This window comes from Schistocerca nitens, chromosome 1 (genome assembly GCF_023898315.1).
Source record: "Schistocerca nitens isolate TAMUIC-IGC-003100 chromosome 1, iqSchNite1.1, whole genome shotgun sequence".
Classification (NCBI taxonomy): Eukaryota; Metazoa; Arthropoda; class Insecta; order Orthoptera; family Acrididae; genus Schistocerca; species Schistocerca nitens.
In genome coordinates, this window is record NC_064614.1 from 1,117,817,253 (window position 1) to 1,117,831,216 (window position 13,964).

The window sequence follows — 13,964 nt, forward strand, 5'->3', positions numbered from 1 at the left end:
GACTGTCTGTCGGTTGGGTTGTCGTCAGATCGAAGATGGTTGCGCCGACTGCCTGTCTAACCAAAGCGAGCGTTAGTGTTTGAATTCCAGGTCGACCCTCGCTAACTACTGAGCGCCGTTGGGTATACTGCCTTTTCTTATTTGTTATTGTTGTTTGTATCTGTATGGCTTCTAGCCGATTTTTAAATTAAGGTTGCTTTGCCCTTAATGTGTAAGACTGTTTGGGCCTTCAGCCTAATTGAAGGAACTGATTAAAGGTAAGGCCGTCTGCCTTTTAAATTTCTGAAATTGGGTTGAATCTTAAGTTACTGGCTTTCAGCCGAGTTTCATTTATCGTGGTCTTGCCCTTAAGGCATGAGATTGTATGGCGCGTTCAGCTGGTATTTAAGTTCCAAAAATTATACTTTTTTTAAATTTTCTTGGCTCTTGTAATGTTTTGTCAAATAAATAAGTAGAAAGGATATAAACTGTAGACTGGCCTTATCAAGAAAATCGTTCCCAAAATAAAAGAGGAATTTTGTAACATTGTACATAAATTTGAGTTCTATGTAGTCGCTTATTTTGGCCCCTTTCCACAATTCAAGCCACCTGTCCTGTCCTGCAGGTTTATCAGGGGGTCTGAAAATTGTTTACAGAAGAATGGAGATGGGATACAAGTTGATCTCAAAGAAGAGCAGTTTGGGTTCCGAAGATATTTAGGATCATGCGAGGCAATACTTACCCAACGACTTATCTTAGGATGAAGAAAGGCAAACTTTTATAGCATTTATGGATTTAGCTATTGATTTTGATAATGTTGTTTGGAATACACTCTTAAATGCTAAAGGTAGCACAGATAATGTACAGGAAGGGAAAAATTATCTACAACTTGTTTTGAATCCAGGGTACTGTTATGAGATACGAAAGACGTAAAGGAAGCAATTGAGAACTTAGAGAGGCCTGTAGCATTGCCTCTACGTTATTCGATCCGTACACACTGCAGGATAAAGAGAAAAGGGAGTAAATCTGGAGAGAGAATTGCAGTCCAGGGATACAAAAAAAAAACCTTTGATTTTGCACATGACCAGACTTGGAAAATTAGTTGAACACAATGGATGGTGTCTTGAAAAGAGGTTGTAGGATGGACATCAACAATATTCAAACATATAATGGTATGTAGAGGAAATTGATCAACCTATGCTGAGGGTATCAGATCAGGAAATGAAACATTAAATGTAGTTGTTGAGTTTTGTTATTTCGTCGGCAAAATATCAGAAGATGACCTAAGTAGAACGGATATAAAATGTAGACTGGCCTTATCAAGAAAATCGTTCCCAAAAAAAAGAGGAATTTTGTAACATTATACATAAATTTAAGTACTATGTAGTGTTTTGTGAAGGTATTTTTACTGTAATCAGCGGTAGAAGATTAACACCCCGGATTCCAAATAATAGAAGCTTCTGAAATATGGTGCAACAGGAAAAGTCTGTTCTTCATAATGGGAACAGGACGTAAGGAACATTTAAACTTTTTCATAGAGTCGAATAACTAATGAGGAGCTACTGAATATAATGGGGGATAAGTTAAATTTGTGGCACAAATTGACTAAAACATGAGACTTGTTGATAGGATACACAATGAGGCTCATGGACTCGTCAATTTGGTAATGGAAGGAATGTTGTGTGTGTGTGTGTGTGTGCGTGTGTGTGTGGGACGGGGGGGATTGCTGAAGGAGGTCACAACCTGACTACACTAAGCAGGTTGTAAGCCTGCCCTCACTCACATCACTATATTTTTCTTAGTGACTTCATTAGTTTCAAAAGCTTCGAGAGGCGTAAGATACACAAGAGATAAACTTTTTACTTATCTTCATTTTCTCTTGTTGCAGGCTCCAAGTCTTGCACCTAGGGGTACATTCTTGCAGCTGAAATTTTGATTTAACATTGTGGGTTCCTGATGACTAATTCACTGACGAAGATTTCTATATTTCTTGAATTTCATTCTTTGTCACATTGTCAAATATCACACGATTTTTACAATTTCCTCTTACTATTCCAAATTACATTGTTAGTGTCGATCATATAAATACGTCTGTCTCTATCAGAGGCATGCCCACTACTACTAATATTCTGCAGTACTAACTATATTCCAAAGATTTTACAAAGCGAAAGAGTATACAAACTTTCTTGACGAAAGAAGAATCTGTACTAGGTTTTATCATCATTTTATAAATGAGTCCAGAAATAAATTTAATATATATCCTCAGATTGATCAAATTAGCAATAGGAATTTTAAGTGCCAGACATTTCATAATTTCAAATATTTCTAAAAGATAAAGAATTCTAGCTGTACCCATTCTAACAACTTAATTTCTTTTTATACACTTTAGCCCGAGACATAACACATCGTACACAAAATCATATAAAGTTCATTCAGTTAAACACCTGATATAATGTTCACCTATACAAGAATCGATAGTATACATGGTAGCGGATATTTCCATAAAAAAGGTAGTGTTAGAGGAGAGTGTCCCATTACAAGGTGAAGTGGACTTAGGTTTCAGCAGGCTAACTCAGGGCAGACACGTGTGGAGAGCTGAACCAATCCAGTCTATGGACTGAAAGCCGCTACAGCAATACACTATCACTTTACAGAGCCGACGGCGGATGTCCTAAAATGTGACATAACCTATCACAAAATTACTATGGTTCTGCTGAACGTAGAGTTGCATTATGTAATTCTCACACTTTTAAATTTCGCTTCTGAAGTTTTCTTTCACTTTCTTCTTTTCTCTTCTTTTTATAAAGGAGTTGTTTTCTCGATACTCCACTTTTCTTAGCTCCACAACATTTTAAAACTAATTGAGGAGTACTCATTACGCTCTATAAATTATTCCTGTCGTTCACAGATCTTTAATAGGGTTCTCCATTTTATATTTTGAAACATCTATGTGATATCCAAAACTGCTAGTAAGAGAGCATGTCGATTTTTCATATTTCAGCAGGAGAACAAGATACACTTTACACAGAATTGGATCTGTGATCTTTGGGTTGCTTTCATGTAGAAGCAAACACAAGATGCCAACATGTCCCCCTCGCCTGTCCTAAACCAAACCCTCTCCACAAGCCATGCACCTCTCCTACCCCCCGCACTACCCCCACCCTCTCTATTTCCCTCCCCGTTCCATCCCTAACCGCATCTCTTTCTTCTAAATAGGCCAATCAGAGAGCATCAAGTCGAGATATGCTTTTTGCTCTCTCAGTAACAGCACAGTATATTATGGCCGTATAAACTTGTCCAATCACATTTTTCATTTCCTTCCTAAGTCATGCTCCTTTTTGGAAGCAACCCACACAGAGAGCTTTTAAGCTAAGCTTGTTACAAACATGTAGCCTTCCCAATCAGAGGTTACACTTTACTCCCACATCATCTCGTCCAGGCACGTTTTCCAACTCCTTACTAAATCATAGCTTCTTCTTCTCCAAATCACTGCTCACCGTTTTGCTGCCACAAAAATGAAATAATCCCACAAGATATATTCCACGAAATGTCTATGGCGAGAAAATTCGAGAAATTAGAGCGAATACGGAGGCTTACCGACAGTAATTTTTCCCACGCCCCATTCGCGAATGGAACAGGTTAAGAGAGGTCAATTAGTAGTACCGGAAGTACCCTCTGCCATACACCGTTAGCTGCATTGTGGGGTACGATCTAGACGTAGACTTGCATCTCAGCTGATAGGCATTGGCGAGTTAAGACACAGACGTGACATCTGACTCACATTTAGATAATTCACACATACGTCAGCTGATTTTTCAGCTGCAATTGACTGCTGTGATGGGTTTATAGTGGGAGGTCTACGAGAGAGGCAATTCTGACGTTACGGTTAATAATGGAATCAAGACTAAAGAAAAATCAAGACACGTTCATAGGATTTGTCGACTTGGAAAAAGCATTCGACAATTTAAATGATGCAAGGTGTTCGACATACTGAGAAAAATAAAGATAAGCTAGAGGGAGAGAAGGGGTCATTTACAATATGTACAACAGCCAAGAGGGAGTAATAAGAGTGGACGACCAAGAACGAAGTGCTCGTATTAAAATGGATGTACGACAAGGATGTAGTCTTTCTGCCCTACTGTTCTGTCTGTACATCGAGGAAGCAATGATGGAAATAAAAGAAAGGTTCAGGAGTGGGATTAAAATTAAAGGTGAAAGAATATCAATGATGTTGTTTGCTGACTACATTGCTATCCTGAGTGAAAGTGAAGAATTACATCATCTGTTAAATAGAATGAACAGTCTAATGAGTACAGAGTATGGATTGAGAGTAAATCGAAGAAAGACGAAGGTAATAAGTAGTAGAAATGAGAACAGCGAGAAAATATCAGTATAGATGGTCGCGAAGTAGATGAAGTTCATGAATTCTGCTACGTAGGCAGCAAAATAACGAGTGACGGACGGAGAAAGAGGACATCAAAAGCAGACGAGCAATGGCAAAAAGGGCATTCTTGGCAAAGAGAAGTCTGCTAGTATCAAATAGCGGCCTTAATTTGAGGAAGAAACTTCTGAGAATGTATGTCTGGAGTACCACATTGCAGCCAGCCACTGTGGCTGAGAGCTTCTGGGCGCTTCAGTCCGGAACCGCGCGACTGCTACGGTCGCAGGTTCGAATCCTGCCTCCGGCATGGATGTGTGTGATGTCCTTAGGTTAGCTAGGTGTAAGTAGTTCTAAGTTCCAGGGGACTGATGACCTCAAATATTAGGACCCATACTGCTCAGAGCCATTTGAACCATACAGCATTGTATGGTAGTGAAACATGGACTGTTGGAAAACCGGAACAGAAAAGAATCGAAACATTTGAGATGTGGTGCTACAGATGAATGTTGAATATTAGGTGGGCTGATAAGATAAGGAATGAGGAGGTTCTGTGCAGAATCGGAAAGGAAAGGAATATGTGGAAAACACTGATAAAGAGAAGGGCAGGATGATAGGACATCTGTTAAGACATGAGGGAATGATTTCCATGGTACTACAGGGAGCTGTAGAAGTCAAAAACTGTAGGGGAACACAGAGGTGAGAATACATCCAGCAAATAATTGAGGACGTTAAGTTGCAAGTGCCACTCTGAGATGAAGAGGTTAGCACAGCAAAGGAATTCGTGGCGGGCCGCATCAAACCGGAAGATTGATGACCCATAAAAAGAAACTGGCTTGGAGACATGGCAAATATTCAGAGCGCCCATATAATGAAAGCAGTGCAGTAGAACCAGGGCCGACGTGCAGCGGACATTCAGGTCGGAGATTTAGTCAACACGGGAAATTTTAGAGCTAGAGACTCTGCGAATTAGTCGTCCAGAAAATGGTCACCATATTTTGTTGGTCCGTACAAGGTGTTGGAGGTATCCACTCCAGTCAAGCTCGGGTTCCGTATCGAAGAGAGTGAAACAGAGCTGCGGGTGCACATTACCCAAGTTAAGAGAGGTCTTATTAATTAAGTTTCCTTTGTTTACCCTGTCCCACGCCTCACCCGTTTCTTTTTTTTTTCGTTTTTTTGTTTTGAGGTGGAGGGTGGTGAGGGGGGGGGGGGTCTGAACCTTTGCACGATCGACAGCTCGCTCAACGCCTCCTGGAACACAATCTTTGGCATGAATCGGGTCGTGGCATGTTTGCCGCGAGTGCCGTTGAGGCGGTGATTCTAGGACGGGCAGTGTGTGAAGCAGCACGGACAGCGCGGCTCTGCGAGGCTGTTCTACTGCTCGTGTGACTTCCGAGTTGGTGTGACAGAGCATCTTCTGGACGCGAGGTACGGGAGTGGGCACATTATTTCTTTGACCAACCAGATCTTCAGTGACGAGACCACGCGCCATTCGTAAAGACTGATTTTGCTCTCCGCTGTGAGTGTTATGATTGTAACTGGTTTGCTTCCTACGTGTCTTTTGGCCCTGCTGCATGTGTTTCGGATTCGGTTCAGCCTTTTGTTGTTGTTTCCCTCCATTCCTGCGCCTGGCCAGGCGATTTGAGGGGCGTGTCGCTCATATCAATACGTAATAGCTTCCATTTGGTAATTGTCATAGTTGTCATAGTAGTGTGTTTTAAATTAGTATTGTTTTGTAAATTGCTTTAATGTTTAATGTGTCATTATGTAGGGCGTTCAAAGTATTTGTTTTATTTTTGCTCTGTACATTGTATACTAAATCGCCATGTCATTTGCATTAGTTATTTGACGCCCACAAGCTTATGCGCCTTACAGGGGCAAATCTTTTCGCATGTATTTTGGTAGGTTATACTTCCTAGCCAAGCTCGTGTTTATGTAGGTGAGGTCATCAGCCAACCGTTCGCGTCCTCTTTCCATCTATGTCTTCCGCCCCGCTCGACGATTAAGTAATTTTCGTTTCTGCCTCATGACGATTTGAAGGAGAATTTCGGTTGGCCCCTGAACATTTTTATTATCAAGTGTAAATGGTGGTGGTTGCCTTGGCCAGTTTTCTTATCTTTTAGGGCCTTCCACAACCATTTTGTCCACGTCACCATCGCATAATCTGATTACTTGCGTTTTTGCTCGTTTTACTTAAAAATGACTTCTCTGTTCATCTGACTGTCTTTGTATGTTCGTGCCTCGGGGCGTGTTCCCACTGGTTGCATGGAAAGTAAGTGTGGTGAGCAGTGTATCGGGCCTACTAGAAGTATTTCCAGGTACGTTCGTTCGGGCCACATTGCACTTCGTGTGGTGGTTTCATGTCAAAGAGCTATGCTTTTGTTTCATTTCAGTAAGCTCCTTATTAGGTAAACATTAATTATTTGGTTGTATTTCAGTTCAACACATTGTAAAGATCTGTGTCGCCTGCCTGTTTTGAAAACTGTTTGCTTAGAATCTTGATGAGACTGTTATATAACTTCAATTGGTGAAATATAATCTTGCTTCTCTTATTCAAATTTGTTGTAAATATTATAAAATTGTAACCAGTGACAAACAAAATTTGTACATTTTTAGAAAGAGTTAAACATTTGTTGTAAATCTGAACTTTCATACTTCATGTTCCGTTGAACGACTTAAGGAGAATTGAGAGCAAGAATTTGAATTAACACTGCAACTTTTTGTTATTTGCTCTCACTGAAGTATTTGATAACATTATTGATCGATTATCAGTAATTGTTCTTAAATTGTTTTAAAGTTGTTTTTCCCTGAGGGTATTAACATAAATCTTGTTACTATTGATGTTCAGCCCTTATTTGGCCCCATCCTTCCACTCCCAGGCAACGTTAGGCCAGTAGCGTGTACCAGTCGGATCAGTTGTTTTCCTTCCTCTGTCACACTGCACTTCCAAAGAACCTGTTGTTTCGAATTTCGTTACCATTTTCTCCACACCCTTGGCAGACATCGTACTAATGCCTTTTTTGATACCCTTTGAGCGTCCGGAACTTCTGCAGAGCCATTAGCGCACAGTACCCGTTCCTGTAAAATTTTGAAGCTTTGTCAACAGCATGGGATCCTGCGTTGAGACATTCAGGCCAAGCTTTTCACACGCAAACTGAGGAACAGCCTTGTACCCTGCGTCTTTTATTTTGCATATTCTGTAACTTAAAGTGCCGTCTTAGTTAAATATTTTTTGTTTACATAACGTTTCCTCCTTCTTCGATAGTATTCCAATGAAATTTGACGTCATTCTGAACAGTGGTTCGTTTATTGCAGCGGTTTGAAACTGGAGCTCGAATTGTAATCACCCTATGTTATCTAATGTTAGCATAAAAGTGTTATAGATAAAGGGCAATCCACTCAAGCATGTGATGAGAAAGCTACCTGCTCATGTCCAGGTCCCCTTAAACAGCGTTAGTGTTGCTCTGTTCTTGTAAAAGATTTTCAGGGAACGGTGAGAACAAAGATAAAGCTTCAATCAACTAACGTTCTTAGAAGCTTTTCAACAACGGCTCGTGTCACCAACCACAATTTTAGAGGAGATCATGCTAATCCATCATGTAATATGCTAGGAAAACTGTCAGTGTTCTTGTTTTTTCCCGAAAACATGAGTTATTAGTTACTGCTGTACTCCTAGATCGACTGGTAGTATGAAAATCGAACTTCTATTAGCTAAGGTTTTTCAAAAGTTTTTCAGTAAGCGTTGACATTACCACCTACCATTTTTGGGGAGAAGATGGCAATACGCTCTACAGTAGAAAACAATGATTGTCGTTATTACCTGGGAAATATGAGATGTCTTCCTTTTGTTGGCTGCGATTTGAGGTTTTTAAGCAGGTGACACATCGTACTGTGAGCAGTTTGCGAGGATATTATTGTCTTCTTTTGGTAGTGCTTTCTTTTTTTGATGTAGCTGCTATGTGTCTCAACATACGTGTGTGATATCAATGAAGAATGTACTCAGGCAAAAATGAGGCCGAAAAACCTACAGATGGGGCATGTTCACTCTCGACAAAATTACTGTCAAGAGGAAGAGAATGATCGTTCTGGGTTTCCAATGCCAATATCGACAGATAAGAACAATATTAGCTATGACATTCGCTCAGAGTCTCATTCTAATGGAGATTTCACATTCCACGGAAAGGACGATTCCAGTAGCACGGAAGGAGTAAAGATAACTGCAAAAGAGACAGATGATTTGCCACAAACAGAACTCATCAGAACACCTAGGGACGGCGAAACACAAGGACAAGGAGATATTTTACTTTCGAACAGTGCAGTTCATCGACTGAAGACACCATTCACACAACAAGTGTGTGAAGAATTGAAATATGAATATACTGTATCTAACGGAGAAGAAACTAATTAAGTCCAAATGGGAATATTCGAGAGTATCCTGTATAAACATTAAAGTCTGCTGAATCAGAAGTCACCACGAGCAAGGAGGGATATATCAGGGTGGCCATACATGATGCAACTATTGAAAGAATTTTTCAAAGAAGTGATTGACTGTCCAAAGATTCCGGAAATACAGGCTGTACAGTATAGAAAACTCAAGAAGAAATTCCTAAATTAGAATTTATCTATGTGGACGACTCTCCAAAAAGCTATTCTGTATGGGTATAGAAAATCTCGGTATAAATTCGAGAATCACAGTTATTTTAGTTGTTTAGCGACATAGGCGATGAATATTTGAAAGTATTTGCAAGCATAATATAAAACAGGTTGTTTGCTTACTATATACTGCAGTTTGAACTATATACTCACTATATTTAAAGAAAATGCAATGAATTTTGATAATGGTGTTGTCTCCAGTGTGTAGCAGTATCTGTTATGCCAAATAAAGTTTAAGGAACGGTGTGTACAGAAAACGGACTTTCACCACTTGACGTTTCAAGAAACTTTTGAAGAATAATGCACTCCACCAACCACTATTTTAGAGGTGGGGATGTTAATGCAGAATGTTCTACATAGAAAAATATAACTGACGTCACTGACTGACTCATAAAGCATTTTATTATATCTTCACGGTTTCAGATCAGGACTAGCTGAAACTGTATTCCATTGGAGGGAATAGCATTTGTTCCTGTCGACATGATAAACACGAGTCAAGTAGCAGCTGAAGAAGAATGGTTGCAGATATGAAATGTATTATTACTGACTATCAAGTATTTCCATTGCAGAGCTACAAAATGTACAACAAGCGCCCCTCGAAGTCCACAGCACAATAAACAATCTAAGGTTCAACAAAAAGTGTAACCAGTATCATATGATTATTTTATTTCAGGTTATATTAACGTCAGTTAAGTGTTGCTTATTAAGCAGTTAGGAGCACAGAGATCTTGGCTCAATAATGAAAATAGTCGATTTTATCCAAAGAACTTGAACTAAACAAAAAACTATACAGCATATACCTGTGGATAGCAACTTACCTGAACAGTTCTACAGTCCTATAGCACATGATACATAACGACCAACAGATAGCTTAGGAAGTACCAACAGAACAGCAGAAAACACAAGAAAAGATATTAAATACACTCTTGAGGTACCAACTGCAGGAGAGTGCAGTGTGTGTGTGTGTGTGTGTGTGTGTATGAGACTGGCTGAGCTTGATATCGGTTTTAGAGATGTGTTTTTAACATACTTATCTGTGGGAAGAACATTGTTTACTTCATCATTCTCATCAAAAAGTGAGCTTTATGCTGAAAATTAGATCAACGGTAGTGTGTTGGTAATGTAACCAGACAAAGTTTTAAATATCTTGATGAATTTACTTTGTGGTGTAGAGATCACACTACCTTCGTCAATTAACTTACACTTTATTTCAGTAATGCTAATAAGTGACTTTTTGATACGTTCTACAGATGATTTAGACGTAGTAATATTTAATTTCAGAGCCCAATGTCCATGCAAAGAGCAGCATGGAAGTCAAATTCTGGTCATCAGCAAGTGCTACTTTACTTGTAACTTTCATCAGTAGTACCGATAAGCAAGCCACGTGCATAAATGTTATAGAACAGTTAAGACAGTAGTGACATGTGCGTTTCTGCTCTAAATCTTACGTAACTTTATAAAAAATACTGCTTCATTTAGGTGCAAATTTCGAAATATTCGCGATCAGACAGCTATAACTGTACTTGTGTATTAGTGTATTAAGATAAGCAACCTGTGTGTGTCTGTCTAGGTGTGTGTGCGTGTGTGTGTGTGTGTGTGTGTGTGTGTGTGTGTGTGTGTGTGTGTGTGTATGTATGTGAGTGTTTATACTCATAATGTTAACTTATTTTAGTCCTGTTCCACTACTGTCTTTGGCCTTATTGAATATGAGCATTATGTATTCTGTTAATTATGAAAACTACCATTTATTTTACGAAAATATGCTTTTTTACTTTAACATCGGAATAAAAATTCCTTCAAAACACCTTCCCATCTAATGGTGCTTTGTCAGTTTGTTGTGGCTACGTTGTATGTCTTTACATTTCCTATTTAGGAGCGTTACTATTACACTTTGATATTATTTTATAGATGATTGTGGAAATGCAGTGGGTAAACGTTTTAGAGGGTCTTGATACCATAATTATGATCAGTAAATGTTGCAGTGTTCTTTGAAAACTCTTTTTTTACATAAAACCTCAAGCAGGCCCAGTGAAACGCAATAGTACCCCGTCTATATCGTCGATTTACCCCATGAGGCATTTTCTTCCTCTTCCTCCCCTCCCCCATCCCCAGCCCCTAAAATGGTGCTTGATAAGGTGGAGCTTACTGTAAAATTGGTGAAAACATTTAGTGATCGCAGTTTGTCTTGTGAACCACCAATAACATACACTCATACCGAACTGCCCACATCCTTTATGTGTTTTGAAAGATATTTCAGGTATGGAGATATCACTGTAACACTTGAATTATCATTGCATGCGTGTGTGTGTGTGTGTGTGTGTGTGTGTGTGTGTGTGTGTGTGTGTGTGTGTGTGTGTGTGTGTCTGTGTGTTCCTGATGCGTGTTTTGAAAAGATGGGAGAAATAACTCTGATATGAACTTTGGGTTTCTACTGAAGTTTTTTTTTTATTTTTGTGGGAGTTTTAGAAGTTGGAGTAACACAGTGACACTTGACAAGCTTTGTGTGTTTTGTAGAACGATATACACTAGAAATATTTCTTTTGATGACCCAGTGTGCCATACACAAAGTGTAAACCAAATAATTAAATGTCAGCCACCCACTTGGGACGTTATTCTTTAATAATACGTGTTTAGTAACAATTTAGATGTTGATATAAGATGGGTGCACTTAGATGGTAAATCCACAGACATCTTTTAATTATCAGTTTTGATGCATGTGTGTGTGTGTGTGTGTGTGTGTGTGTGTGTGTGTGTGTGTGTGTGTGTGTGAGCGCGCGCGCGTGTGCGTATAACATTGTAGTACATGACACAAACCTTCCAATTGCGTGTTGCTGACGTATTTTTGCAGACGTTTCAGGTATTGAACTAAATTTGTGATACCTGACTGGCATCATAAAACAATTAAGACGTAGAAAATTTTTAATTTGAGAGACTGTTGTGTCCTACACCAAGACTGATACTGTGGTCAAACGATGAAATATCTGAAGTTCATGGTTTAAACAGTGTGTGTGTGTGTGTGTGTGTGTGTGCGTGTGTGTGTGTGTGTGTGTGTGTGTGTGTGTGTACCTTGCTAATGATGAAGCTTACGTATTTTAGATGTCGAAATACATCAAGTTACATACTTTATGTAATGTTTTTGGTAAATACTTTTGGACATGTTGCAAAATTCTGATTGTTTAGATTTTTTGGATATGGTGGAATAAACAGCAGAGCGTTCAGATGCTTTTGAACATGACGCCAGTTGGCACAAATCGTTGGGGTACTTCAGAAATTGGTAAAAAATTCAGATCGTTCAAATACCACTGAACAAGGATAAAAAATTCAGATCGTTTGGATACTTTTGAAGACATTCCAGATCGTTCAGATACCACTGAACAAGGACAAAAAAATTCAGATCGTTTGGATACTTTTTAAAACAACTGCAAAATTTAGATCATTCAGGTAATTTTGACCGTGGCACCATAATGCATGCTAGCACAAGTCAGTTAGTCCTGCCATCATAGATTATTTATCCAGTTTTAATTCTTTTTTTAATTTCCTACCAGCACATCAGGGTTAGTTTCACAAATTGCGGTTCTGAGTTTCCCATCACCAGCCATCGCAGATTCCGTCTAGCAGTGGTTGCTCGAACTTCGTGTAGCTGCAGTGTCGCCAGCGGAGATCGCCTCAAGTTAGTGTGTGATTCCGAATTCTGAATGCACGTTTAGCTTTCACTGCCATTATCTGGGACATTATGCATCTAAAACCACTTAAAACAGCGCCATGGTTCTCTCGACATCGATATTATGTTATGTCTTAAATGATATGGTTTGGAGACAGATTATTGTGGGCATATGGATGCACAGGCATGGAGAAAATGAAAATTAACTTCAGACTGAAGGTAGACAGCCACTGGAATAACCCAAGTGATTTATTCTAGGCATCACATTTCTTGGCAGTGTCGAAAGCGATGGGAAATAATTCACATTATGATGAAATAATATCTACTAACGACAAGATTTGAGAAGCAGATTGCAGATGAAGTTGGCTGTAGGAATTGAGACAAAATACTCCACTGCAGTATGGGAAAAACATTCTGTCAGTTTGAAAGACAAGCACAAAATGTGTGATTTGGAATTTTGTGAGATGAAATTTTTGCCTCACATTTCGGATAACGGTGTCGAACAGCACGCATTGGACTTTGGGAACTGGTAGCTGGAGATCATATACGAGTTTTGAGCGTCTTTTAAAAAGGAGTGTTGTATTTTAGATGTTAGCAAATGCAAGTTGACCGACATGTGTGTCTTGTCTCGCCATCGTGTGTAAGCTGACCTGCATATCACTGCATGTCGGCCTGCCGGTTAGAATCCGCATCACATCAGATTATTATGCAGTTAACATCCCGAATGGACAAGAAATATGTCACGCCATATGTAAGACATTGGTTCTGAATGAAAGTGTAGTTGTAACCTACTCGTTTTAGGTATAGAAAGATGCAAAGTTACGCAGTCACCATCACCACTGGATGAGAATATCATGTGGCCTCAACCATTCTTGTCGTCGTAACTGTGACTAGCTGTTTCATTTTTATGACAGTATAATATAGAGAGACCTAAATACAGGGTGACAATTATTGAACCATATGAAGTAAAATCGACATAACTTCTGAAAATTTCAATTCAATAAACTTTACCAACAGCCATACAATTTAAGATATTTTATTTTATTTCGAACGCAACGAGTTTCGAAATTTATTTTGCCATCTTCAGGCCCCATATGATTTTCTCGAATCAACGATCTTACCGTACGGCTCCATAAAACTGGATATCGTGAATCCCAGTTGTTGTGCAGCTGATTCTTATGAAACTGGTTGCGTTCTAAATAAAATAAAACATCCTAAAGTGTACAGCTGTTCGTAAAGTTTATTGAATTGAAATAGTACGTACCAGCCGATGTCTCCTGGCTATAATGGACC